Genomic DNA, 24,762 nt, shown 5'->3' on the forward strand with positions numbered 1-24,762 from the left:
GGACTTGGGAACAGCAGTGCAGAGGCCCAGAAGGAACTGAGAATGGGCCCCCAGCAGAACCACAGGGATCTAGCTGGGTTAGAGCGCAAGCTGCAAATACCACTCTGTAAGGGCAGAAACGCGGCCTCATTCACCAACTGCCATATCCCCAGTGCCTAGAATGTGAAGGGTGGGCGTGCAGTAGGTGCCCAATAAATGTGTAGGAAACGTGTGGTCAAGGGAGGTGAGTGGCAACAGGAGGATCTTGAAAAGAGAGCTCAGGGCAGGTGGGCAAGGCTGCGGGCCTCCTCACGGAGCCTGGACTTGGTCCTGGGGCCACAGAGCCTCAGTTCGCATTTCAGCAGGAGGACAGAAGGACAGGCTACCCGCGAGCATGGCCTGGACAGAGGAGCCAGAGACGAGAGGCAAAACCAGAGGAGGGGACTCTTCCGCCGGTGACAGATGGCCGGGACCAGGATGGCCATGGGGGAGAGGAGACACGTGACCAGACCCGAGTGGTCTACCAGAGGCAGAGCCACAGGACCTGCCCATAGACAGGACATGAGGGCTGAGGGAGTGGGGATGTCAAGGGACAGCTCCATTTGTGGTCGGGGTGACCACGTGGATGGTGGTGCTGCTTTTGGTGATGGAAAACATGAGGAACAGTGGACACTTTGAGCAGGTCACTTCTCTTCTCCGTGCCTTAGTCTCCTCACCTGTGAAGTACGGTTAGTAAAACCCGCCTAGCAGGGCTATTGCAAAAATTAAACTAGATAATGCATAAAGACACTTGGAACAAGCAAAAAGATTTATACACCCATGGGCACAATTACTATCTGTGATTTATATGTAATACATGCCACAGATGCTAGATGTGATTTTCACATACGTGATTTTTATATTAAAACATTGGGGAAGTTGCAGTCTGGGGGCTCTGGGACCACCAGGAGAAGAGTTCACTTTTAGAAATTTTTTTTCTAGTTCTATCTGTGGGAAGAAATAAGCCACTCAAAGGAAATAAGAACCATCTCGCTGAAAACTCACTTTTGCCAGTTGTGGCAAAGACAAATTGCATTATGTTTTTGCTGCCAACTGCAAATGGCGCCCTCCTGAGAAATGGCCTCTGCTCAAACCAGCAGAACCTCTGAAATTGGATGCTTCTCAGCATGATTCAGGCCCAGTTGCATCTTGACATCATTCAGGGTCTGAATGTTCTGTCTCGCCACTACAGATGTATAGATTTCAGGGTTTTGAGTGCTGATGGGGGGAACCGTAACATATTTGTGGGCTGGAGTCATTTCTTAGTTTCCAGGCCTAATCACAGTCATTCACATCACAGATATTTCAGGATCTTGACATAGGTACTGACGATTCTATGTGTCAAATATGTGCTATGTCAGGCACTTTGATGTTGCTAAGCTTGTTAAGCTCCTGAATCCCCGGGGGTGATGTGAATTATCCACAGTGTCATTCTAACACATCAGACCAGTGGTTCTCACCTGGGAGTGATTTGTCCCTTCCAGCTGTTACAACTGGGGGAGGTTTGGGGGTGGCACTGTCAGAGTAGGGGCCAGGGATGCAGCTAAACATCCTATAATGCACAGGATAGCCACAAAACAAAGATCGGTATCAACAGTGCTGAGGTTGTCTGGGCGTGGTGGCTCATGCCTGTAATCCCGGCACTTTGGGAGGCCGAGGCAGGTGGATCACCTGAGGTCAGGAGTTCAAGACCAGCCTGGCCAAAATGGCGAAATCTCATCTTTACTGAAAATACAAAAAAAAAAAATTAGTTGGGTGTGGTGGTGGGTGTCTGTAATCCCAGCTACTCAGGAGGCTGAGATGGGAGAATCTTTTGAACCTGGGAGGTGGAGGTTGCCGTGAGCCAAGATCATGTCACTGCACTCCAGCCTGGGTGACAAGAGCGAAACTCTGTCTCAAAAATAAATAAATAAATAAATAAATAAATAGTACTGGGATTGAGAAACTCTGTTTTAGATTAACTCGTTTGTTTATGGAGCAAATTCTGAGCATCTATGTGCCAGGTTCTGTTAGGCCCTAAAGATAAAACTGTGAATGAGACTGGTAAGGTTCCTCCCCTTATGGAACTAACATTCTGGTAGAGAAGGCAGATTTTAAACGTCAGTATACAAATTAGTAATATTTCCTAAGATAATTTCAGATGATGAAAAGTGCTATGAGGACAGAGACAGTGTTTATGCACGGAATTATTTTCCTTATATCTGGCACAGTGCTTGGCATGGTGTTGGGGCTTTGTGAGTTTACACCAGTTTGGGGGTGGTTACAAGTATTCAGATCTGCTGTTGGCTAAGTATGTGCCCTTGGACAAGGTCATCTCTCTGTGCCTCAGTTTCTTCATATGTGAAATGGGTGTTTTCATAAGAACCACCTTGTAGAATGATGAGGATCTGATAAGGGGACAGGTATACAGCTCCTGGAACAGTAAGTGCTCAATAAATGTTAGTGACATTCATTCATTCATTCATTCATTCATTCATTCACTCCTCCCTCCCTCACCATGAGTCCACAGAAACAGCCTTGGTTCCATCTCTGCCACCTGTGCCAGCTCTCATTGTTTTCCGGTGTCTAGCACAGTGCAATAGACCTTCTAGAAGGAATTAGAAGGATAGTGACAAAAGGACTTGTATAGAAAATGGGCACAATTGGGAATAGCCCATTCCAGCACTGGGGAGGACACAAATGCAGCTCCAGGCCCCACAGCAAGCCCTTCAGGGCTCTTATGATGAACCCGCATGGTGGGCGTGTTCAGGCACATTGGTGGCTTCCACAGGTCCCCAGTTGCCTTTGACTCCTTGTATGGTTTTCTTTCCGTCTGATGTCAGTTCTTCTTAACTATGGCCATTTCCCAGGTACAGAAATGTGGCTAAGGCCTCAGCTTTCCACCTGGATGAGTCAAGAACTTTTTAGTCACAAGAAAGAGAAAATCTACTGAAATGGGACTAAGCCAAGAAAAGGAAATGAACTGGCACGTGCCACAGAAAGTCAGGGTGTGGATGGATTCAGGAAGTGATGTTTCCAGGAATCTCTCTCCCTTGATCTCACATGCTAATTTCCTCTACCTTGGCTACATCCTCAGGTGAGCTCTTTCCAAGCACTGGCTAAACCTCCCCACCCTACCCCCAGTGACAACTCTGGACTCACATTTGGCAAGTCTAGAACCTCAGCTGAAAGAGAGCATCTCTTTCCCAAGAGTTCCAGCAGAAATCCTGAGGTCAACTCTGGTTGGCCCATCTCAGGTCATGTGCCCATTCCTGAACAAATCCCTGTAGACAAGGGGAAGTGGTGTTTTGATTGGCCAGGCCTTGGTCGTGTACCTGCCCTCTGGTCTGGAACAGGGGCAACCTCATGGAAACAATCTAGAGTGAGAACGGAAGAGGAGTGTCCCCACAAAAGAAGATCAGAGCAATTTACCAGAAGTAACAGCCCAAACATCAGAGGCCCCGTAGCCCTTCTTTTTGAGCATAAACCCAAGAGCTAAAGTCCTTCCAACTTAACCAAATGTTTGTTTTTGATGCTGTCAGCTAGCCAGTATTTCTTGATGAGCAGGTGTCAGCATGGGGAACTCCTGTGCAAGGGGCATTGCCAAAGGATAGAAGGCTTCAGGGAGGGTAGTGCCCGGCCAGGCCCAGGAACCTCCTCAATACCCACTGCGTCCTGGATATTAACCACAGACAGCACCTCCCACCTCCTCATCTCTAATGGCTGAGAGGAAAAGGTCTCCCTTGCCATGACTTTTTGGCCCTTCCTTAGAGCAAAATACCCCCTGGGATCCACTCTCTCCAAATAAAACGTACCTAAATTTGGGGACAAACTCCTGAAACTGGTTTAATAATAAAGCATACTCAGGATAGAACCTGCCTATAAACAACCTATTTCTATTTTAAGTGAGAAGTGTGGATAAGCCTCACTCTTTTGTTGAGTTGTTTAAATAATTTAAATCCATTTCGTTGGATACTTCTAAACTTCTTCTAATGTTATCTGCTGTAAAATAAGAACAGGAAGTGAAAATAACTTTCTAAACTTTCTTCTTGTTCAATTTTTAATGGAATAAATATAACAAAAGCAAACTAAATGTCATGAAATTTAAAACAACTCTTTTCTGGAAGATTAACTTCAAATAGAAACTGTGGAATAATAGTAGTAACAGTGATGTTTCTGGAAAGGGGTCCGATCCAGACCCCATGAGAGAGTCCTCGGATCTTGTGCAAGAAAGAATTCGGGGTGAATCCAGAGAGTAAAGTGAAAACAAATGTATTAGGAAAGTAAAGGAATAAAGAATGGCTGCTCCATAGGCAGAGCAGCAGCACGGGCTGGTTGGCTGAGTATACTTATAGTTATTTCTTGATTATACACTAAACAAGGGGTGGATTATTCATGAGTTTTCTGGAAGGCGGGGTGGATTTCTTGGAACTGAGGGTTCTTCCCGGTTTTAGACCATATAAGGCAACTTCCAGGTGCTGCTATGGCATTTGTAAACTGTCATGGAGCTGGTGGGAGTGTCTTTTAGCATGCTAATGCATTATAATTAGCATATAACGAGCAGTGAGAACAACCAGAGGTCACTTTCATCACCATCTTGGTTTAGGTGGGTTTTGGCTGCCATCTTGGCTTGGGTGGGTTTTGACTGGCTTCTTTACCACATCCTGTTTTATCAGCAGAGTATTTGTGACCTGTGTCTTGTGATACCAATCCTGCTGACCTCCTATCTCATCCTATGACTAAGAATGCCTAACCTCCTGGGAATGCAGCCTAGTAGGTCTCAGCCTTATTTTACCCGGCCCCTATTCAAGATGGAGTCACTCTGGTGCAAACGCCTCTGACGGTAGGAATGGTAGTGCACATATATTGCACATCTGTGAGCCAGGCATTGTTCTTAGCACTTTATCAGTATGAGCAAGGTACTAATATTGTACCCGTTTTATAGATGAGGACACTGAGGCACAGAGAAGTGAAGTAACTTAGCTGGGGCAACCTGGCTGGTCAGTGATAGAGCAGGGACTTGAAGCTGGCTCATCTAGCACATAATTGATCCTAACCACTGACCCATAAGGCCTAGAAGGATATGGTTCTCAATCATCTCCTCTTAAGAAGACCTCACTCTTTCTAGATGGCACAAGGAGGAGCCACACCTCTTGAGTCTCCTGTTTTCAGGTTCATTCAGAAAAAGCTGTTTCATGGCTGCTTGATGATTTTACAGTGAAGGCTCAGAACCCATATTCGTAAACAATGAGCTCTGTCAGTTTCTATACCTCCACCCAAGTTCTATAGCCTACGATCCTCAAGACACTTCACATATACAAACTTCAAAGCCAATTATAGCTAGCCTGATGTGACCGAGGGTGCCTCCCAAGCCCTGGCAGAGCTGACAGTTGGCAATGGAGCTGTTTTAAATGATGTTTCGTTTTGATCAAGCCAGAAAAAATGTACAGTTACTCAAAAGGCTATTTACAAACTCCAGCTGTGGCCACGGACCCACATCTAATTGTGCTAATAACATAAACACAAGTTTTGTCCGTGCCTGTGGGATACATTTCAAGCTCACACCGCCCCCACTTTTTCCCCATTCCCACCCCCAGCCAAGAAGCAATTTCCTTTGCCACTCACAATTGCTGCAATTAGTGTTATCTACACAGCAATACAAAGCCTGTTTCCTTTGCTGCATCCCAAGTGTGCCATTAGGACAGCTTTGACCTTCAGTGAGGTCTAAATATCAAAATTTGTAGGACTGCCTTCGTAAAAAATTTCAGAGGAAGAGTACCATTTCAGATTTCCATTTATACCCAGTCACATCTGTTAGAATTAGGTTTCACTAAATAGAATAGAAAAAAATATGGCCTAAATAAGATAGAAGTTTATTATTCTCTCACATAAAACTGTCATCAGAGATCTAGACAACTATCCTTCTGTTCTGCCAACCTCAGTATGTGACCTCTATTATCAAGGCTATCTCACAATTCAGGGTAGCTGCTGCAGCTCCAGCTATCTCATCCACATTCTAGGCCAGCAGCCAGAATAAACTGAAGAGCCAAAGGACCCTCCTAGCCTCCTTTTTACAGAGCCTTCCTCTCATACCTCATTAAAGTTTTAGAGCATTTTCAATTTTTCAAATTTTCAGAGTAGAGATGCTCAGTCTGTACCTAATACCAATAAGTTACTTGTATCCCTAGATCACAGCCTCTCTGGAAGAAAGGGAGTTAGTCCCAAGAAACAAAGACTCAGGGTCAGTAGTTTAGACCAAACCAAAGGCACATGGCCATGCCTTCCTGCAAGGGATGCTGGGAAATGTAGTCTTTGGACATTGGCTGACGCTGTGGTGTCAATCACCCTTAGAGATGCTGTGTGACTAGATCACCCTTAGAGATGCTGTGCAATTAGAAGGAAGGAGTTCTGAGCACCCAGCACAGTGTTAGGCATCAAGGAGTCCCCTGGTGATTCTCCCATCATTCACTGAAGCTGACTCTTCATTACTTGGGACTAACTCCCTTCTTCCAAAGGGACTGCGATCTAGGGATAGAAGTGACTTATTGGTTTTAGGTACAGGCTGAGAATCCCTAATCTGAAAATTTGAAAAATTGAAAATGCTTCAAAATCTGAAACTTTTTTGAACGCTGACATGATGCCTCAAGTGAAAAATTCCACATGAGTACTTAACACAAACTTTGTTCCATGCACAAAATTATTAGAAATACACAATTACCTCTGCTAATATAAAATTACCTCTGTATGTGTATTATTAGAAATATATAATTATTAGAATATTAATTATTAGAAATATACAATTACTTCTGCTATGTGTATAAGGTATATATGAAACATAAATGAATTTCCTGTTTTGACTTGGGAGCCATCACCGAGATATCTCATTATGTATATGCAGATATTCCAAAATCCAAAAATATCTGAAACCTGAAACTCTTCTGATCCAAAGCATCGCACATAAGGGATACTCAACCTGTCATAAATGTGGTTGGGCAAAGCCAAAGGACCAATCTCCCTGTGTTCCCAGGAGTGTTTCTCCAAGCTCTACCCCAGATCCAGCTGCACCCTCGTGACACTTTGAAGTTGAGAATCCAGGGGACACTCTTTCCATCCTCTGTCCTTCTCACTCACAACCTGCCCAACTTGACCACACCTGCACCATAGAAAAGCTGTTCAAGGTTCTGCTTTGAAACAGGGGGCATCAGCGACCTGTCAGCCATTCCATCATCCAACTAGCCTTCCTTCTCTCATCTTACTCCCAACCCCCACCGCTCTTTCTACAAGACTAGAGGTCGGCTACAGGGCAGGGTGGCTCAGAGGAAGTGGGGTCTCCTCCCACGGGAGCCCAGCCTTGGCTGTTCTCATGGTTGGGTTCATCCCATGGTGGAGAGGTATAGATAGTGGAGTTGATCAGCAGCTCTTTCCTAATAAACAACAGGAAAGAAGGCATCAGTGGGACTTTCCCAGAGGAAAGAACTTGGGTCAAAGCAGTGCTTTTCAACTGGAGCCTATTCCCCACCCCCCTGCTCCCACCCCGGGGACATTAGGCAATATCTGGATACATTTTTGGTTGTCACAGCTGGGATGGGGGTGTGAGTGTTACTGGTATCTAGTGGGTAGAAGCCAGGAATGGTGCTAAACATCCATGGCAAACTTGTCCAACCTACAGCCCATGGGCCACATGTGGCACAGGACAGCTTTGAATGTGGCCCAACACAAATTTGTAAACTTTCTTAAAACATGCCGGTCATGGTGGCTCACACCTGTAATCCCAGCACTTTGGGAGGCCAAGGCAAGCAGATCACCTGAGGTCGGGAGTTCAAGACCAGCCTGACCAACACGGAGAAACCCTGTCTCCACTAAAAAAATACAAAATTAGCTGGGTGTGGTGGTGCACGTCTGTAATCCCAGCTAGTCGGGTGGGGGTGGGGGAGGGGCGCCGGGCTGAGGCAGGAGAATCGCTTGAACCCCGAGGTGGAGGCTGCGATGAGCCGAGTTCACACCACTGCACTCCAGCCTGGGCAACAAGAGAGAAAATCCATCTCAAAAAAAAAAAAAATTATGTGATTTTTTTCGTGATTTCTTTTTTAGCTCATCAGCTATCCTTAGTGTTAGTGTATTTTACATATGGCCCAAGACAATTCTTCTTCTTCCAGTGTGACCCAGGGAAGCCAAACAACTGGACACCCCGTCCTAACAGTGTAGAGGACAGGCCCCCACAACAAAGAATTATCTGGCTCAAAATATTAACAGTGTCAAGGCTGAGATGCCCTGGCTTAAAGGGAACAATGATGGTGTAGCTCAGTAGTTAAGATTGTGTGCTCTGAGGTCAAAGGCTTGGGTTGAAATCCCAGCTCTGCCACGTGGCAATTATGTGGCTTTGTGAAAGTCCCCTAACCTCTTTAGCCTGTCTGCATACCTGCAGCATTGGTACCTACCTCTGGGGTTTTCAGGGGTTTGGATGAGTTAATCCCTATAAAGTGTTTTATACAATGCCAGGCACATTGTGTTCTCTCAAGTTTGCAAAACTGGATTGAATAAGAGAAATACTAATATATATGAGAAATTTCCATGCTGAGAATTATAATATTCAGACCCTGTACCGCCACTAAAAGGAAAGCAAAGGTTGATTCTAAAGTTGAAAACAAAAAACAGAAATCTCCTGTGGTTATGCAAATAGTGTTCCATGCAAAACCAAGAGGTGAGGCTGCCCGAGAGAGAAGCAAACGCAAGTCCAAGTTGCCGAACCCAAGCCGTTTGAAGGAGGATGGTCCAAACAACCGGCCAAGTGGATGCTTTATCTTACCTTCCCTTAACTGCTCTTAACCATGCCACATTTTAGATTGTTGGAGATTTGGACCACGCCTTTCCTCACCCAGATTTCTTGTGTTTTGGGACTCATCGAGAAGGGATTGAAGGAGGTGAGAGAAAAAACCATTTGGATGCTTCCAGAGAGAGCAATCTAGGCAGAGGCAACAGTAAGCATAAAGGCCTGAAGGCAGAAACATAAAGGCAGTAAACACAAATGCCTGGAGGGAGAAGGTCTGGTATGTTCAAAGGCCAGCAAGGAGGCCAGTATGGCTGGAGCAGGGTGAGGAGGAAGGAGAAGTCGTGGGGTTGGGGGACAGACCAGACCCTTCTTGTTCTTGGGTTCTACTCTACTGAAATGAGAAGCTATTGAAAGTTTTGAACAGACGAGAGACATGACCTGACTTGATTTTAACAGGGTCCCTCTGCTATTGGGTGGAGAATGGACTGTGGGGGGCCCAGGGTGGAGGCAGGGAGCCCACGGAGCAGGGCACTCCAATAGCCCAGGTGGGAGAGGATGGCAGTGGGATCAGAGGGGTTATGGCAGAGAAGGGGAACAGTGGTTGGATTTTTGGTATATTTTGAAGCTGGGCCAATAGGATTTGCTGATTTATATGGTTTAGTGCTGTGTCCCCACCCAAATCTCATCTTATAGCTCTCGTAATTCCCATGTATTATGGGAGGGACCCAGTGGGAGATGACTGAATTACAGTGGTGGGTCTTTCCTGTGCTGTTCTTGTGATAGTCAATAAGTCTCATGACATCTGATGGCTTTAAAACAGTTTTCCTGCTCAATCTCTCTCTTTGCCTGCTGCCATCCATGTAAGATGTGACTTGCTCCTCCTTGCTTTCCACTATGATTATGAAGCCTTCACAGCCACGTGGAACTGTAAGTCCAATTAAACCTCTTTTGTAAATTGCCCAGTCTTGGGTATGTCTTTGTCAGCAGCATGAAGACAGACCATTACACTGATAGATTAGAGGTGGAGGATGAGAGAGAATGGCATTAGAGGTGACTCCAAGTGTTTTGGCCTGAGCAACGGTAGAGTGGGCTGGCTAGCAGCCCCCCAGAGATATCCCCAAGTCACAACACTTGGAAGCTGCAAAGTCAACCTTGTTTGGAAAAGGAATCTTTGCAGATGTAACTAAGTTAAGGATTTCAAGATAAGATTATCCTGGATGTGGGGAGGCCCTGAAATCCAATGATAGGTGTCCTTATAAGAAAAGGACAGGACACAAAGACACACGGAGGGGAAGGCCAAGAGAAGATGGAGGCAGAGATTGGAGTGATGCGGCTTCAAGCCAAGGAACCCCAGGAGCTGCCAGCAACAAGGCATGCTGGAGAGAGGCAAGGGACGGGTTCTCCTTCAGAGCCCCCAGGAGGGACCCACTCTGCCAACACATTGATACCAGACTTGGGCCTCCAGGACTGGGAGAGGATGCATCTCTGTTGTTTTTAGCCACCCAGGTTGTTCCTTGTTCCCACAGCCCTAATTAGGAAACAGATACAAGCTGGAAAGACGGAGTTGCCACCAATTGAGATGGAGGCTATAGGAGGAGGAGGCAGTTTGTGCAAAGGGGATGGGGGAATCGCTATAACTTCTGTGCAGGGATGTGAGGGTCAAGAAGGCACTGTGGGTGAAGCATCTCCCATGCCTGACCTTCTCCCGCCTCTTCCTGCACCTGACTGCTAGGCTTAGGTCTCTGTCCTCCGCCCCTTCCTCAGATAGGCCTGCCTTCCCCATTGCCTAAAATGTCCCCATGCCACCCATGGTGCCCCATCATCCTGCCTCATTTTCCTCCCAGCACTTAATCTTCTCTGAAATAACCATATTCTTTGATAGCTTTTGGTCCTCTGTTTTCCCAACACCGAGAAAGGCTCTCACAATCTCTAAATTTGCACAAAGGTGGGGCTTTCTCTGTTTTTATTTGATTTTTTGTTGTTTTATTTTTTAAGTTTTGTTTTCTTTTTTGACTCCCCAAGGGTCTGGGCAGTGCCTGGCCCATAGTAGACCCCTAAGAAGTGTTCACTGAGGGGCACTTAGGAGGTGCTTAGTGGCTGCACCAGACCTTCAGCATCCTAGACCCCTGGCTCTGACACTTACTGCTTAAGAATCACCAGGGCCACTTACTGAAAATGCACAATCCTGAGAGCCGGACTTACTAAGTCTGAGTTTGGACTTGGAAACATGCATTTTTAACAAGATCTCCACTGGGTTCTGATGCCAGTGTCCTGGAGGGGGCCACACTTCATGATACACTATCATCCCAACCCACTCAGGGAATGGCATGGAGTCCAGAATTGCTATTGGAACACTGCCCTCCTCGGAGGCTCCTGCCTGCTGGAGGTGTGGTGGCCTGATGATTGGCATCATTCCTGTAGCTTGAGGGTCCAGAGTGTGGACTCACATGGCGCTTCAGACCCTTCTCTGAAGCCTGACTCTTTGGGGGCAGTGCTGCAGATTGACACAGGGTGTTTCTGCACAGGCCTGACTCACACAACACTAGAACGGGCCGGGAAGGAGCTTCCCGGCCAGACGCCCACTTTGGTACCAGCCCTGGGTTATGTAACTCCAGATGCCTGTGACTAACCCATGGCCCCGAGGGCATCTCTGGGTGGGGAAGAGATGAGGGCTGACTTCTCCAGAATTTAAAACGAAACATCTCAGGACTATTTATAAAAGCACAGGACACACTAGGGGGAAGTTCAGATAAAGGCCGTGGAGGGGTGCAGACAAGGAAAGGGAACCAGGAGGTGTACTTGCAAACTTGACCCACTAAAGGCATGGCTTCCAGAGCTCTGGGGACAGTTGACCTTCAAAACAATGATTGACCTTGGGGAAAGGATGAGTCACAGAGGCTCCAGGGCCTGGTTCCTGCTGGCAGAGCTTCCAGCCTCTGAGTCCCAGAGTGTTCTGTCCTAGGAGTGAAACATGTACTTGGTAGATGTCGGCTGCCTCCACCAAATGCAAAAAGGCATCTCATCCTGTGAGCTGACCTTGCTGGGGTGAGGTCTACTTCTTGGGGAAGACCCTGGGCTGCTAACTGGGTCTTGGCTGGTCCTAGGTTCGTGGCAACCAGTAGTCACTGGATCCATCTATGAGAATAAATCTTGTTGGCATGTGGAGACAAGGCCAGGTAGAAGCAGAAGTCAGAGGGCCAGGAGGCAGGTAGGCCCCTGTCTCTATGTTAACTCATGCCAAGCCATAATGGCAGCTGACGTTGATGGAGCTGTCCATGTGCCAGCCCCTGCCTGAAGTGCCCACAATCATCTCCTCTCACTTTTCTTCGATAATGGAGTGAGAGGGAGGAGCACTGGGCTGAGAATCAGGGGGCCCAGATGGAAGACCCACTCACCACTAAATTGTTGGGGGGCCTGGGATAACTTATTACAATATTAATAATGACCACAGCAATGACTACAGCCCCACTTGTTGAGCACTCGGCACTCATCATCTCATTAAGCCTTGTCCTGCAACGCCAGAGGCTTTGGAATCAGAGCTGGAGTTTTGGAATCAGACAGAGCTGGAGTTCAAGGAAGAGCTCTGACACTTATGAGCTAGCAACCTTGAACACATCATTTAACCTTTAGGGGCTCAAAAAACAGCCATTGTTTATTCATCTCACAAATATGCAGTCTGGGCAAGGCTTGGCAGGAACAGCTTATGTCTGACTTTATGTGGTGTCAGCTAGGGTGGCTTGCAGAAAAGCTGGCAAGCAAAATCCCCGAAGGCTCACTCACTCACAGATGATGCCGATGCCAATACCAATGACAATGGTGATGCAGATCATGATGCAGATGGTGATGCACGTGCTGATGCAGGTGCTGATGCTGAGGCAGGTGCTGATGCAGATAATGATGCAGATGCTGATGCAGGTGCTGGTGCTGATGCTGAGGCAGATACTGATGCAGATGCTGGTGCAAATACTGAAGCAGGTGTTGATGCAGATACTGATCTGACGCAGCTGCTGATGTTAAAGCAGGTGTTGATGCTGATGCAGGTACCGATGCTGAAGCAGGTGTTGATGCAGGTGCTGAAAAAGGTGTTGGTGCAGGTGCAGATGCTGATGCTGGTAGTAATGCTGATGCAGGTGCTGATGCTGAGGCAGGTATTGATGTTGGTGCAGATGTTGATGCAGATGTTGAAGCAGGTGCTGAAAAAGGTGTTGATGCAGGTGCAGATGCTGATGCTGGTAGTGATGCTGATGGTAGTGATGCTTGTGCAGATGTTGATGCAGACGTTGAAGCACGTGTTGATGCAGGTGCTGAAAAATGTGTTGATGCAAGTGCAGATGCTGATGCTGGTAGTGATGCTGATGCTGGTAGTGATGCTGGTGCAGATGGTGATGCAGATGTTGAAGCGGGTGTTGATGCTGATGCAGGTGCTGAAGCAGGTATTGGTGCGGATACAGATGCTGAGGCAGGTGTTGATGATGCTGCTGGCTCTGAGCTCAAACAGCCAGAGCTCCTTAGGCATTTCTTTTCCTCTCTGGGTGATTCCTCTTCATGATCTGTGCAGCATGGTGGTTTAAGGATGGCTGGGTCTGTGACATCACAGCTCAGGGATTCAAAGACACGTGTCCCAAAAGAAACCTGCAGAAGCTGTGCAGCCTCAGACATCATTCTGGCACTTCTGCCACATTCTATTAGCAGAGGCAGTCAAGAATTCATATAATGTGCTTCTGTCATAAAATATTACTCTTCTTTTTATTTTTTTCAACTACTTAAAAATGTAAAAACCATTTTTAGTTCATGGGTGGTACAAAAACCTGCAGTGGACCAGATTTGGCTCCTGGGTGGTCATTGCCTGACACCCAAATTAGATAAACAGCCTTAGGGCCCAGAACCCAGTCAGTGATGGAATTTGAGATGTAATGAGAGAATGGGGACTAGCAGACCATCCCAAAGGTCCCTGCCAAGTTGGAGAATACGAAGCTATCTCCTTAGCCTGACCACTTCTCCCAAAGACAGAAGCCTCTGCCAGGATCAGGAATGGACAAATGTGGCCATTCTTCTATGGCCTCATGAGTAAGCCATGGCCCTGGGGGTGAGGATAACAGTTGGATTCAGAGGTCAGCATGTTGGAAGGTTCATGAGCTGATGAGAGCTGCCCCTTAATAGTTTTGCATCTTGGAGAAGCAGGTACCTATCATCTCACCTCCTCAAATCTGTGTCCTTTCCCATAAATGGTAGCTGTTGCTATTTTGGGAAGGCAAAATAGCATCATTGTGAAGAGTGTTGGTCTCAGATAATCTTGAGTTGAATCTTGCTAACTGTGTGAACTTGGGCAACTTACTTAACCTCTCTGTGCCTGATTTTCTTCATCTGCAGCATGGAGTTACTAATGACTACCTCTCAGGATTAAACTAAACCATGCATGGGAAGTGATCAGCCAGGGATTAGGGAGTAATCAAGAAATAAATATCAATTGTTTTGATGTTATTAATATTAGGCTGAGTGGGGGCCAGGCACAGTGGCTCACGCCTGTTATCCCAGCACTTTGGGAGGCCGAAGTGGGCAGATTGCCTGAGCTCAGGAGTTCAAGACCACCCTGGGCAACATGACAAAACCCTGTTGTCTCTACTAAAATACCGAAAATTAGCTGGGCATAGTGGTGGGCGCCTGTAGTCCCAGCTACTTGGGAGGCTGAGGCAGGAGAATTGCTTGAACCTGGGAGATGGAGGTTGCAGTGAGCCGATATCCCAGCACTGCGTTCCAGCCTTGGCAAGACTCTGTCTCCACCAAAAAAAAAAAAAATTAGGCTGAGTAAGGACTGCTGCCTTCATGGGGTGGTGGCTAGTCATGGTGGAAGACGATGGTATTTGTGGTTGCAATTTGAAACGCGCTATCCTTCAAGCTTTGAACCTGGTGAGATATAGACACAAAAAACAGTTTGTGAACAAAAAACCAGCCTCGTCCTGATAAAGCAGCCTAGAAGAAAGGCATGTCCCTGCCCACTGCAAGCTATAGTCAGGAAATGGGGAGTGACCCTTCAAGGCACAGGGAGATGCCAGAATTAGACACATGACCACACCGGACAGCAAGGGTACATGAGAAAAGCATTTAGTATAATAGTTACATGTTTTTATCAGTGCCTTCTTTATTTGAAAAATGGGGCTAATTTATTATTTTTATTTATTTATTTTTAGATGGAGTCTAGCTCTGTCACCCAGGCTGGAGTGCAGTGGCGTGATCTCAGCTTACTGTAAACTCCACTTCCTAGGTTCAAGCAATTCTCCTGCCTCAGCCTCCCAAGTAGCGTGGTGACTCATGCCTGTAATCCCAGCACTCTGGGAGGCCGAGGCAGGTGGATTAATTTATTACTGATGGTAATGATTTTTAAGTTTCTTTTAAAGGACGTTTATGTAAGTGAAAAGAAATAAGTCATAGTAAGGCTGATACCCGGATGTAGACTAAACTCTGAAGGCAGCCTGGATGACTTTCATTTGGCAAGCTCCGTAGGCAAGGCTGGGTCCCCAACACAGCCCTGTAGATCCTGTGGGGAGTACCACCAAATTTTTAAAGTGGATTTGTAAGGAGGAGAAACTGAGGCAGCAGTTGAAGTGGCTTTGCCAGGGCCACTCATTAAAGAGTCTCCGGCCAGCAGGGGATAGATGGAGAAAGAACTCATCAGAGGCCTGTAGACTGCGCTGGGGAGAGGGGATCGTGCGTCTTTGGGACCTGGCTGTCTCTGTCCCACCCCAGTGCCTTTGGGCTCTCCCCAGTTCCTTCCCTCTGCTGCCTTTCTGGGGCAGCCTTTAGGAGAACAGCTCTGACCTGTCCTTTGTGTCTTAGCAGGAATGAGTTTGATTTGAGAAGCAGATTCCTTCTCCCTGGGAAAGGCACAAAGTTTTCTTTCCAAGTGCAGGTTGAAACTAACTCCTGGTGAAGAAGCTCACAGCACCATCCAGCATGTGCGTGAGGAGTTTTGTGTTCGGAATGTTTTTAACCCTCTAAAATTATCCCAGAAGCTCCCAGACAATCCAGCAATGCAACAGTGTCCCTCCCTTACAGCCCAGGATGAATGACAGTGTGGGGAAGTGCACGTTGGATTCTATGCCCTGCTCTGCCACTGGCTGGCTATATGACCTAGGGCAAATGACCAGATATCTCTGAGCCTCCATTTCCTTGGTGCAAAAGTGCAGCAATAAAGCTAGCCTTTCAAGTGTGAGATGAAGCTGCCACAGCCAACACAAGGGCCCTTCCATGAATGTCAGGCTTCCTTGCAGCCTGTCCCCCCATAGCATCTCAACAGGCACCCTCGCACTCATCTTGAAAAATAAGGCAAGAATTCATCTCCCTACCCACCCTGGAAAATGATGAGAGGTCAGTTCTGTGGAGGAACAGCTCAGGCCCTCAAGTAAAAAAAAAAAAAAAAAAAAAAAAATTGGGTGGGGCCTAAGGAAATGGCCAGTTCCAGAGATGCGTGCATAAGATGTATATTACAGGAGTGCCGTCATCTCTTGGTATCCGAGGCAGATTGGTTCCAGGACTCCCATGGATACCAAATCTGAGGATGCTCAATTTCCTGATATAAAATTTACGTATAACCTATGCACATCCTCCTGAATAGTTTAAATCATCTCTAGATTACTTATAATACCTAATATAATGTAAATGCTATGTACGTAGTTATACTGTATTGTTTTTTATTTGTATTATTTTTTATTTCTGTTTTTTTTTTCTATTTTCAAATGTTAGTTGAAACCAACCAAATATTGGTTGGTTGAATCTGTGGTTGTAGAACCTGTGGATACGAAGGGCCAACTGTGTTTACAATGGCGAAAATTTAGAAGCAACCTAGATGTTAAATCTTATGGGATTTGCTAAGTAAGTCATAGCACTGCCTTAAAGTGGAGCTGGCTTTATGTTGATTGTACACTTGTGTTTACTGTGACTGTTGGTTGACTGGTCAGCATTCACTCCCTCTTCCTCCTTCCTCAGGACACTCAGTTTTCTCTGGATTTCTGCCCCTTTCTGAGGCAGCCATGAGACTCAAGAGAAGCTGACCCCATCCTTTGCTCTGAGGGTAGGCTCTAGCTAGTCTAAGCAATGAGTCAGCACACTTTTTTTTTTCTTTTTGAGATGGGCGTCTCACTTTGTTGCCCAGGCTGGAGTGATGCAATCTCAGCTCACTGCAACTTCTGCCTCCTGAGTTCAAGTGATACTTCCACCTCAGCCTCCTGAGGACCACAGGCATGAGCCACCGCGCTGGGCTAATTTTTTGTATTTTTGGTATAGACGGGGTTTTTCCCTGTTGCCCAGGCTGGTCTCCAACTCCCGAGCTCAAGCAATCCACCCACCTCGGCCTCCCAAAGTGCTGGGATTACAGGCATGAGCCACCGCACCCAGCCAGCACGCTTTTTATATAAAAGGCCAGATAGTAAATATTTTAGGCTTTGCAGGCCATGCAGTGTCTCTCACAATGAATCATCTGCTGTTGAGGCAGACAAGCAGCCATTGATTATATACAAAAATGATTCCAATAAAACTTTACTTACAAAACCAGGCCATGGGCCACATTTGGCCAGCAGGCAGGAGTTTGCCCACTCCATTATAAGCCATTCATGATAGCCCAATCCCCCATCAATAATTGCTTCAGAAACTCAGTCTGAAGCCCACGGGCAGCAGGCACAGCCCTGGGGAGAGTTGTTGTTCCCGCAGTTGAGGAAGACTAACAGGGAGGCAATGATGGGTCAGAAAAGGCTCCTAGAGTTGGTGACATTTGAGCTGGGGCCTGCAGCTGAAGAGGCAGTTACAGGAAGAGCTTGTGGATGAGGATCCCAGGCATGGGGAACCGCAGATACAAAGACGGAATCAGGAGCCAGATGCAGTGGCTCCCACCTATAATCCCAGCACTTTGGGAGGCAGAGGCAGGTGGATCACCTGAGGTCAGGAGTTTGAGACAAGCCTGGCCAACATGTTGAAGCCCCATCTCTACTAAAAATACAAAAATTACATGGGCGTGGTGGTGCACCCCTGTAATTCCAGCTACTTGGGAGGCTGAGGCAGGAGAATTGCCTGAACCTGGGGGCTGGAGTTTGCAGTGAGCTGAGATCACGCCACTGCACTCCAGCCTGGGCGACAGAATGAGACTATGTCTCAAAAACAAAACAAAACAAAACCAAACCAGAGATGGAATCAGGAAAAGCCTGGTGCCTAGGGCGGGGTGAACAAGAGGTGGGGACGGAGGGTGGCATGGATGGGAGGGGGATCACCAGGGCCTGTTCCCCCAGTAAGGAGCGTTTGAAGAAGCCACTGGAGAATTCAATCAAGCATTTTGAGAAGTGATCTTGTGACAGAGGCCTCAAGAACCATCGTGAAAGTTACACAGCCGATGTTTTTCTTTTTTTCTTTTCTTTTTTTTTTTGAGACAGAGTCTCACTCTGTCGTCTAGGCTGGAGTGCAGTGGCAGGATCTTGGCTCACCACAACCTCTGCCTCCCTGGTTCAAGCCATTCTCATGCCTCAGCCTCCTGAGTAGCTGGGATTACAGGCACCCACCACCACCACGCCTGGCTAATTTTTTGTATTTTTTTGTAGAGATGGGGTTTTGCCATACTGGCCAGGCTGGTTTCGAACTCCTGGGCCCAAGTGATTTACCTGCCTCGGCCTCCCAGAGTGCTGGGATTACAGGCATGAGCCACTGCACCCATCCAAGAGCCAATGTTAATGGTAGTCACGGCTCGGTGGTAACTGTCACTTTTATGCATCCTAATTTTTCTATAATATACATACATTATTTGAGTAAGAAAAATAAACATGTTTGTATCAGGATCAGATTTACTGGTGTGCAACTTGTGCGATTGCACAGGGCCTCTTGCTCAGAAGGACTTTGAACTTAGCTTCATACCCTGCTTTTGCTATCCTAAAATTCTTAATGATTTTATCTTTGAACTTAGGTTTTATGAGTGGAGTCTGACAGGACAAGGGAGCGTGTGCCTGAGCAGAGAAGACAGGCACAGGACACTGTTTTTTTGTGTGTTTTTTTGTTTTTGTTTTTGTTTTTAATTTTTCTTTTGAGATAGAGTCTCGCTCTGTCTCTAGGCTGGAGGGCAGTGGCTTGATCTCGGCTCACTGCAATCTCCGCCTCCCGGCTTCAAGCAATTCTCCTGCCTCAGCCTCTCAAGTAGATGGGACTACAGGCTCACGCCACCCCGCCCAGATAATTTTTGTATTTTTAGTAGAGACAGGGCTTCGCCATGTTGGGCAGGATTGTCTCGATCTCTTGACCTCGTGATTCGCCCACCTCAGCCTCCCAAAGTGCTGGGATTACAGGCATGAGCCACCACGCCCAGCCCAGGACACTGTTTTCACTGTGCCCCACGATTTCAGAGTTCTGTGTGAGTTCAGTGAGACTTAGAGCAAATACAAGGTGAACGTCCCATGTGTGACTGAGTAGGAAGAGACGCTGGCAGCTCTGAAAGCCATGTTCTCTCTCAGAACCATTCACTTGCTGTCAAGGCAGAAAAAAACACGCATGGCCCAGGAACCCTTTCTTACATGTGGGACTTCCCTGTAGTGGTCAACCATTTATTGCTACACACGATGACTTTTCCAGAAGGGGAAAGACAGGGTAACCAGGGTTCCTTCTCCTTTCAACCCTTCTTTATTCATCAGTAAGCCAGAGGCAATGTAGGTATAAATGTGCATGTCTCAAGGAGTGAAATAGAAACAATTGAGAGAGTTTTGTGCAATGTTTCCACTACCCTGGTAAGAACAACATATATACCCATATGCAAGCTCCAAAACACGAATGTTAAAGTTTCAGTGATGCTGCCGATGGGCTCCATGCTCATAGGCTTCTATTTGAAATTGGGATTGCATAATATAAAAATTCATGCTAGTAATTTAAAATATTTTAAATTTTTTTTTTTGCTTCAAACAATAATAAATAGCAAATTTTTAAAAGCACAAAAACACCATCTCAAGAGAGGGCCCACAGAAGAAAGCAAAAAAAAAAATGTTTACGTTAGTATCTTTAGTGACGCTTTTTGTCCTGCTTTGCAAACAGGGGCCCTGTATTTTCCTTTCGCAGTGGGCCATGCAAGTTCCGGAGCGAGTCCTGTGTGCTCTACAGAAAGAAACGAGACGCAATGAGCAGGGACATGGAGCTGTGCTTGGCGGGAGCGGGGGTGACTCTGAGCCCAGGCCCTGCCTCCCACACCCACATTTGCAGAGAGGAAGGAGCTGTGAGATTTGTTTGCGCTCAGTTCAGTGAATCAAGTGGCCAGGCGGGCATCAGCAGTACCTTAGACTCTATCACAATATTTCCTTTGGCTCCCGTCTTCACCTTAAAGGTGAAGTTGACGGGGGTTTGCATGGGGCTGCTCTGAGCTCACTCCCTTGGGTCACTCTGGAGGCATGCAAGCACGAAGAAAGCTCATTTTTCTGCTCTCAAAAACAATCATGCCCTTTCCTTCTCTCATTTATTTTTTTTATTTTGAGTCCAATTTAGAAAGGGCTGGGGGCCGTGACTCAGTCCTTCCTCATGCTCCTTAAAGAGGCCGAGTTCAGGAGCATGGAGCTCAGCTAATCTCCAGGGGTGACATTTATGAGCCACAGGGGTGGAACACATGGCTGGTTTTCCTGTTGGAACACTCGGGAGCTGTGGCGTGGGGCACCCTGCACCAGGTGGCCCTGGGGTGATCCACCACCCCGCTGCAGGGACAGCCCCAAAGATTCCTCAGCTGTGGAGCTGGAGGTGCGGGGTAGGGAGCTAGGGCAAGGGGTAGCCGGTGGCCTTTCCAGGGCCTGGGTGAGGGCTGGTGCTAACAGAACCTTCCAGCACCTTCTAGTGCCCACGCCTGAGGACAAGGTGGGAGGACAATGCCCTGTAGGGCAGCCCGGTGCCTGGTGGCCCTCAGTGATCAGGAAGGAAATGAGAGAGGTAACCTTGCCACCTCCCTAGACCCGTAGTAGGATGATGTCACCCTCTGGTGACAGATGTAGTGGGGCTTGTGGAATTTACTGTCTTTAGTGTGATCATTCAGCAAATGAGCAGGATGTGTTGGGGGAGGAGCTTGGCTTTGGCACCACTTGGATATGAGTTTAAACACCAGCTCTGCCAGTGACCGTGGGTGACACATAGTGCCTCCCAGAGCCTCAGTTTTCTCTCTGTAAAATGGACATAAATACTCTGAACAAGAAAATAGATAGAAGGCGCACACTGGCCACCAGCATGGGAGCTGTGATGGAGGTGGTGATGTTGATGGTGACCCACCTGGGGCCAGGCATGTGCTTAGCATTGGAGATGCAAAAAGAAAGAAGCCTGGTCTGTGTCCTCTTGTTACTCAGGTCTCATCTTCAAATGTCCCCTCCCCAGAGGGGCTTCCTGGGTGGAACGATCTCGATGAGCCACTGTCTCACCTTACATGTTCCCTTCATAGCCTGCATGGTCTCCATGTGCCCAGTCGTCTTTTTGCCCAGTAGGCCCTCCATGGGGTTAGAAGCTAGGTTCAATTCATTCATCTCCTCATCCCCACTGTCTGGCAGAGTTCCTAGCACAGAGTAGGCATTTGATCAATATTAAATGTCATTTATTGGTTTACTGATTAGGGGCCATAAAAAGGTCATGGTCCCTGTCCTGGAGGGTTCGCTGTCTGGTGTTCACATCGCAGCCTTGTCTGGGGAGCTGCATGTCAGGGAGCTGCATATCAGGAAGCTGACACTGACATGCGATTGAGGAAGCCCTCTTCGAAATTAAGGGTCCATCCCAGCCTTTCCCATCAGTGGAAATGTACGGTGTGCTTCCCTCAGCCAAACTTAAGTAGGAAGTAAAATGCATGTGAAATATAAAGCCACAGAGAGCAAATCTTGCACCGGAGTAGATCATGAGCTCTGAGACCCCATGGGGGTGCAAGTGCTGGGGCTGCCACCAGCCAGCTGGGTGATGTTGAGCAAGTTCTTTTAGCCTCTCAGGATCTCAGTTTCCTCATCTGTAAAGTGGGAATGATGGTAGCTCACCTACCTCATGGGCTTGTAGTAAGGATCAAGTGAGATGGCTTGCAGGGGTGAGCACTGTGTTGGGTCCAGCCGGTGTTCAATGGTGGGGAGTGATTGGGGGTGATTCCACTTCCGTTGCCTTGGTGAGAGCCTTGGTCACGTAGCTGCCATCCCTGCTTGCAAATCCCACCTTCATCACTTTCTCCACAGCTGGTGTTGGGCATGATACCTCACCAGCTAAACCTGAAGCCTCAGTTTCCCCACCTGTAAAATGGGGATGACACTGGAGCTTTCTGCAAGGTTTGTTGTGAGAATTAAAGGAGATGTTGAGCCTTATCTCTGCCCCCTCCCCACCCCTAGTCCTGAGGGCATCCCTAGTCTCAGCCTTAGAAGGGAAGGGGTGGGAAGCGGGACAGGGACCTTCAGGCGAGGGATGGAATCCCCTTCTGACTTACCTTCCTGGCTGCAAGTGAAGACCTCTGTGAGTCCTCTGCTAACATGGTTGAGTCACCTTGGGCACACAGACAGCCTGCGACTGGGTTTGGTTTTGTGGGGGTTTTTTTGGTTTGGGGTTTTTTTTTGAGACAGGGTCTCACTCTCTTGCTCTGTCACGCAGGCTGGTGTGTAGCGGCGTGATCATGGCTCACTGCAACCTCCACCTCCCGAGCTCAAGCAAACCTCCAGCCTCAGCCTCCTGAGTAGCTGGGACTACAGGCATGTGCCGCCATGCCTGGCTAATTTTTTTGATTTTTTTAAATAGAGATGAGATCTTGCTATGTTGCCCAGGCTGGTCTTGAACTCCTGAGCTAAAGTGATCCTTCTGCCTCAGCCTCCCAAAGTACTGGGATTACAGGCATGAGCCATCGTGCCCAGCCTGCAACTGGGCTTGTATTAGAGAATCACAGCTGCCCTGGCAGCCCGCAACGGTGAGTGAGGCTCTTGTTCCCCCATCAGCCAGTGGCATCCCTCCCAGAGCCTGAGCAGCCAGGGAGGAAAACTACCCATCCAGCTGCCTGGCTTTTCTCGGCAGGGGCAAGGGTGAAAGGTGGGGTGATGGGGACACTGCCTGAGCTCCAAGGGGAGGGTGGCATATTAAAGGGACAGTTGGGATGTCAAAACCCTCCATGGCTCCTCACCGGCTTGGAGAAATACCCAGAAAAATGCCACATGGTCACAAGCCCAGCAGGATCCTGCTCTGTGGCCTGCCTGACCTCATCCCCTCCTGCTCTCTGCCTCCATGAGCAAACCTCAAGCAAACCTGACACATTCGCACCTGGGTCTTGGTGCTTACTGGTACCTCTGCCCAGAATAGTTATCCTAGGTGTGCACTTGGCTCCTTCCTTTCTCTCGTTCAGGGTCTGCTCACTGAGACCCCACTTCACTAACACCTGCTCTTTCCCTAAAGTGCTTTATCCTTCTTCGCACCCACCATGACCTAACATATTTATTTGTGTCTCCCTCTAGAAAGTCGGCTCCAGCAGATCAGGGATTTTTGTCTCTCTTGTTTGCTGTTGTCTCCCCTGCTCCTAGAATGTTACCTGGCACATAAATATTTACTGAATGGATGGATGGATGGATGGATAGATAGATGATAGATAGAGAGAGAGAGAGAGAGAGAGAGAGAGATAGATAGATAGATAGATAGATAGATAGATAGATAGATGATAGATAATGGGTGGGTGGATAGATGGGTGGATGAACTGGTGGATAAATGGATGGATGGATGGATGGATGGATGGATGGATGGATGGATGGATAGGTGGGTGGGTGGATGAATAGACAGGTGGGTGAATGAGTGATGAGTGGCTGGGTGGGTGGGTAAGTGGGTGGATGGATGGATGAATGGATGGGTGGATGGATGGATGGGTTGATGAGTAGATGGATGGGTGGATGGTGGATGGGTTGATGGGTGGATGAATGGGTGGATGGATGGATGGATGGGTTGATGGGTGGATGGGTAGGTAGATGGATGAATAGGTAGGCAGATGGATGGGTGGGTGGATGGATGGGTAGATGGGTAGATGGGTGGACAGGTGGAATGGTGGATGGATGGGTGGGTGGGTAGGTGGATGGATGAATAGGTAGGTGGATGGATGGGTGGGTAGATGGATGGGTGGACGGGTGGACAGGTGGACTGATGGGTGAGTGGATTGATGGGTGAGTGGATGATTGGGTGAGTGGATGGGTAAATAGATGGATGACATGTGATGGGGTGACTAAACAAGTTGAGACCCACTGATAGCAGTTGACATCTGAAAGGAGAATTTCAGCTGGCTCTATGCTCTTTGGAGCAGCTGTGTAACACTGCATGCTGATTACTTGGCCTTAAGAACCTCAGTTTCTTCATCTGTGAAATGGGAATAATGAGCTTGGTAGAGTAGTATGACCATGTGATAGCATTCATTGACTTCTCAGCATAGTTAGTGCCTGGACCTCAGTGACACTCAGGAAATGTTGTTTGTTGCTATGATTTTACTTCTGGAGTGTGTCTAGAAAGGAAGATGCGGAGGAAAGGACCATGGCAGTTCACATTCAGCTTCTTGGGAAATACAGGAGCCCAACCTGCCAAATATGTAGAATGAGCGCAGAGATGAAAAGACAGGCTTTGGAGTCAGGCCTGGGGCAGAACCAACTCTTCCACTTTCTAGCTGTGGTTTGGGGCATGTCGCAGGACTCTGCTAAACCTCTGTTTCCTCATGTGTGGCTGGGGATGATACAGAACTTCCTGCATATGGCCGATTCCAGGATTAAAGGAGGAAACTCCATGTGGGCCTGGCACATAGAGGCACTCAGCACTTAGCATCCTCCGTGTGCACCAGGATCCCAACACACACCTCAAATCTCCTGCTTTTTAAATGTCAGTGTGTCAGAGACCACTCTGTCTCCCCCAGATTGATTAGCTCCTTCTTCCTTGGCAATGGTACCTTTGGGTTTGAGCTGGGCTGCAGCCACCCTGAATAAGCTACATCTCCAGCAGCTACATGTGGCCAAGGGATCAGCTTGGGCCAATAA

Source organism: Gorilla gorilla, chromosome 21, assembly GCF_029281585.2.
Source record: "Gorilla gorilla gorilla isolate KB3781 chromosome 21, NHGRI_mGorGor1-v2.1_pri, whole genome shotgun sequence".
Classification (NCBI taxonomy): Eukaryota; Metazoa; Chordata; class Mammalia; order Primates; family Hominidae; genus Gorilla; species Gorilla gorilla.